This window comes from Mauremys mutica, unplaced genomic scaffold, assembly GCF_020497125.1.
Source record: "Mauremys mutica isolate MM-2020 ecotype Southern unplaced genomic scaffold, ASM2049712v1 Super-Scaffold_100125, whole genome shotgun sequence".
NCBI lineage: Eukaryota > Metazoa > Chordata > Testudines > Geoemydidae > Mauremys > Mauremys mutica.
In genome coordinates this window covers 257141-262167 of record NW_025423274.1, presented here as the reverse complement: position 1 = coordinate 262167, position 5027 = coordinate 257141, and the positions used below count along the sequence as shown (strand labels likewise).

The window sequence follows — 5027 nt, the reverse complement described above, 5'->3', positions numbered from 1 at the left end:
GCTCTTAAAGGCACAGGCATCCCACTGCCTAGACACTGCAGCTCCTCTCTGATGTAACCTACTGAGGTGCTGCAGTAGGAGACTCAATTCAGTGAAACCGGGCATTCCCTATACGCCCCCCAGCCAGGGGGCTGTGCACCCCTCCCCCGAATTTCCCCAACATCCCCCAGTGGTCAGCTAGTTACATGCAGCGCTGCCAATCATGGGCGCCAACTTATATGGGCTCCTGGGGCTAAATCCCCAGGAATATTCACAGTCAGGGGCTCTGCTCCACCAATATTTGGAGCTAGGTTTCTCCCCTTTAAATCCCAGCCGCGGCAGGGAATTAAAAGGCTCTGGGTTGCCCGCAGCCGCAGGGAGCCCAGAGCCCTTTAAATCTCAGCTGCAGCTGGGAATCAGAGGGCTCTGGGCTGTCCGCAGCCGCGGGGAGCCCAGAGCCCTTTAAATCTCAGCTGCAGCCGGGAATCAGAGGGCTCTGGGTTGCCCGCAGCGGCGGGGAGCCCGGAGCCCTTTAAATCCCAGCCGCAGCCGGGAATTAAAAGACTCTGGGGTGCCCGCAGCGGCGGGGAACGTAGAGCCCTTTAAATCCCAGCCGCGGCCGGGAATTAAAAGGCTCTGGGTTGCCCGCAGCCGCGGGGAGCCCAGAGCCCTTTAAATCTCAGCCGCGGCCGGGAATCAGAGGGCTCTGGGCTGTCTGCAGCCGTGGGGAGCCCGGAGCCCTTTAAATCTCAGCCGCGGCTGGGAGTCAGAGGGCTCTGGGTTGCCCGCAGTGGCGGGGAGCCCAGAGCCCTTTAAATCTCAGCCACGGCCGGGAGTCAGAGGGCTCTGGGTTGCCCACAGCCGCGGGGAGCCCAGCGCCCTTTAAATCCCAGCCGCGGCAGGAATTAAAAGGCTCTGGGCTGCCCGCAGCGGCGGGGAGCGTAGAGCCCTTTAAATCCCAGCCGCGGCCGGGAAATAAAAGGCTCTGGGTTGCCCTCCCCTCCCCTCACCTGGAGGAGACGCGAAGGGGACTTCTGGCCAGGAGACGGACATCACTCACCTTAGCAGCTGCTGGGGCTTCCATGAGTGTTTGACCCTATGATTCCCCCCCTGCCCCAGCCCCAGCCCCCACTCCTGCCCAACGCTGGGGAAGGGGTAGCCCCATGCCATCCCCTCCCACCGTCTCCCAGTGAAGCTATGGTGAGGGGCAGCAGGCTGCATAGGGGAGGCAGGAAGCCACATGTGAAGGCAATGCCCTCTCCCCCAGCACACACCAACCCACCCGCCACAGGAGGGATGGGAGAGGGAGTCTTCCTAGACCTGAGCAGCTGGGGCTTGGGTGAATTTTATGACACCTTGCTCCCCTGCCCCATAGCCACCACCCTGCAGACCCCACTTCTGCCCCATGCTGGGCAAGGGGCAGCCCCATCTCCCATCCACAATGAAGTTATGGTGAGGGGCAGCAACATGGAAGGCCACCTGTGATGGCAACCCCGCCCCCCCCCGACCCAGTACCCATCATAGGGGAGGTGAGTGAGCTTTCTGGACCTGAGAGGGGCCCTAGGAGCATGTGCAGTGACTGTGGTGCAGAATGAGTGTGCTGTGGGGAGCGGGGGGGGGGAGGAGGGGTCCCTCCCCTGGAGCTTGCTGCTGCCTGTGGTGGTGATGGGGAGTCCTCTCTGGCCCTAGCCCTGGGGCAGCCTGTCTGCACCCCAAGTTCCTCATCCTCAGCCCTGCCCCACCCCAAAGCCTGCACCCCCAGCACCGAGCACGCTCCTGCACTGTGAACCCCTCATCCCCAGCCCCACCCCAGAACCCTCACCTGAGGGGAAAAACGTGCAACTTAAATTTGGTGGTCAGTTTGGAATATCATTTTGTTTAGCACGATACTTGACTATTTTACACCCCTTTAAAGTATATAACTAGTCGTATACAGGTGTTAAAAAGTGGGAATGTTCTTAATGTTTTCTCTGAATACTGTGTGAGTGCCTCAGTTTCCTCTCTGCATTTCTCAAGGCTCTAGATGGTGGGATAAGGGGGTGTGATTGTTGTAGAGCCCTAGAGGGACAGTGTGAGCTGTCTGCACAGAGAATGGCTGAAACCTTGTCTCCTGGTAACTGATGGCCTGGGCCACTCTCCTGCAAGGTGCCAACTGAAGGTGTTGGAGAACAGAGAGATCGGGTGGCCTCCTAATGCCTGGAAAAGAGACAAAGGCCAGAGGAGGGAGTGTCAGTGCCTGTGCGGACTTCCGGGAAGTGCATGGTGTGAAAGGGGATGCTGTGATGCTTTGGAAGAACTCCATACAAAGCCAGTCAGGACTCTGGGGGAGCCTCCTCTCTCGGAGCATACTGTCTCCAGGGAAAGAAGCTTACACCTTCCTGGGTCTGACCTCGGAGCATTCAGCATGCCCTTCCACATCATGCACTTTCCACAGCGAGTCTGCCCAGGCGGGTCCTGGGGCAATCAGAGGTCCCTGCACCCCAACTCCGCAGTCAGATGTGACTCTCAGCCAGACAGTAAAACAGAAGGTTTAGTAGATGACGGGAACACAGTTTAAACAGAGCTTGTTGGTACAGAAAACAGAACCCCTCTGTCAGGTCCATCTTGGGGGTGGGGGGGAGCCCAGAACTTGGTTCTGGGCCTCTCCCCATTTCCTCAGCCAGCTCCAAACTGACACTCCCTCCTCTGGCCTCTGTGTCTCTTCCGGACAAGGAGGCCACCTGATCTCTTTGTCCCCAACACCTTCAGTTGGCATCTTGCAGGGAAAACTGAGGCACCCACACAGTATTCAGAGAAAATATTAAGAACATTCCCACTTCATCACAACAGGTGCAACAAAATATAATACTGTATATTGAAGTAGGCAAGTGCTGCTTCTGACTTTCCACTTTTAATTGACCCTTGTAATCTTGTGGAACTGACACGTTGTAGCTTCATTTTATATCGGTTTACAGGGCGGGAGCGGGGGGGCACCACCATTTTGGGCCCCACCAAAAATTATACAAACCTGCCACCTATGCTGCCAATGTTGTCAGTGGTTGCAAATCTGAATTGAAATTGCAACGTTAACACACACTTTAAAAGCAGATACAAGGTATGAAAAATACTTGTACCTAAGAAAGTAGAATAGGTTTGAAAAGTCTGGTTTCCTCACCCAGCTGTTGTGTTTGCTGACAATGTCGGTGCATTGGCTTCGGCAATGTTGGCCAACCTCAGAATTTCAAATGATGATTTGGAAGCAAGGTGTGAATGAGCTCTCCCCTGACAGCTAGTGACGAGCCAGGGTTGGGGGAGGCTTTGGGACCAGACTGTATTTACATGAACTCACCTACTCTGCCGAGGTGTCCAGCAGACAGAGCTGGGCCACCTCTGCTCTAGGTGCCCAGAGGAGGAGGGAAGGTGTGTGGGGCTCCTCCTCCCTCCTGCCAAGCCCTGACTATCAATCCCAGCCCTGACCCTCCTTTCTTCAAGTGCCATGTGGGCCCCAGGAAAAGTGTGGAAGGAAGTACCAGGGCCAAACATGTGGGCACCAGGTGAAGCAGCAAGAAGCCCAACCATCAGGATAGCAAGTTCTAGAGCCCCAACCCATTGTGACCATCACAGCCAGAGACCTGGCTCTAGGAGGTGTGAGTCACCCAACAGGATGGGGAAGACTGGCTCTTGTACAGCTGGAGACAGGGAAGTTGAGCACTGTGAGCTCCAGGGCTTCACCACAAGGTCCCACTGAGATTTGAACTCAGATTGCAGGATTCAGAGTCCTGAGTGCTGCCCGTTACACCATGGGACCAGCTCATGCTGCTTTTTCTGCACATCGGTGATCCTCATGGGGCTGGCTTGTGTAAGGGGGCTCTTGGCCCTTTACTAAAACTTAGTGTGTGTGTGGGGGGGTGGTTTGGTTGGCTAGCTCCCAGCACCAATAGAAGGGCGAAGGGCCAATGGGAAATCAGGACCCTGAGACTGACAATCCCCAGGGGCAATGGGGAGAGGCCAAAGCTCCAAGTTAGCCGCACTGACAGGCCAGGCAGTGTAATGAGGGAGTCACCAGGCCAGGGGGGCCCATCCTCCGTGGGAGCTGGAACTGCCTGGGCCAGAGTGGGGCAGAGCTAAGGAGAGAGCAGGAACCCGAGAAGAGCCAGGGAGCAGAGCTGCACAGGTGTAGTGCCAGAAACTGCTCCCTGTAGGACTTTGCTACCTGCAGCAGCTACTGACACCTGAGGTTGTTCTTATTTGCTGACTTGTCCTAATTGGCTAAAACTTGACAGTGGTGGGGGATGGAAGCATAAAGGCTTCATCCTCCAAACAACCCTGCCTGGTGTCCATCTGTATCTATTACCTCTTAACACAGGATTGTAAACAACAGAGTGAGGTCATTTAACCATCATTTATTTTGCAGCTTCATTTACTGTGCTAACAATGTAGTATCCTGACACCGATACTTCCGCCCATGTGCCCTGTGGGTTGGATTCATTTTAGTGGGACGTGGGACATGTGGAGGATAATTTAAACTCTTAATGTCCTTATGGTTTCCGTGCAATATACGTCTCTGCTGGAGCGATTTCTGACCATTGCACATCTATTGTATTTATTACAATAGCACAAGTAAGTCACACAAGTGACATAGTCTAGGGGCTTGGCTACACTTGCAAGTTAGAGCCCATTAAAGCAGCCCCAGGGGTCCTAACTCCTGAGGTGTCCACACTGGCAAGGCACATGGAGCACCTGGGCTCTGCAGCTAGAGCGCTCCTGGTAATCCACCTCCACGAGAAGTATAAAGCTCGCGGAGCCTCAGCTGAAATGCCCAGGCATCAGTGTGGATGACGTGTTGCATCACTGCACTGTGTTTGGCCTCAGGAAATGTCCCATAATCCCCTGAAGTCAAGTGCCCACTCTGGTCATTGTTTTGAAATCGGCTGCAGGCATGCGGATATCCCCTTTCAAAGCTCCGTTTCTGACAGCTGGCTGCTTATCTGCTCCGGGACAAAGCAACCATTAGTGTGGAATGCTGCTGTTGTGAGTGTGTGTGAGAGAGGGGGGGTCTGCTGCTGTCC

At 55.2% G+C, this 5027-nt stretch overlaps 1 non-coding gene across 1 annotated transcript; it reads right to left on the bottom strand.

Moving 5' to 3' along the window:
- Positions 1-3694: 3694 nt before the first annotated feature.
- TRNAQ-CUG lies at positions 3695-3766 on the bottom strand. The gene has a single exon. It is a non-coding gene; the product is annotated as a tRNA-Gln (tRNA).
- Positions 3767-5027: the final 1261 nt, after the last annotated feature.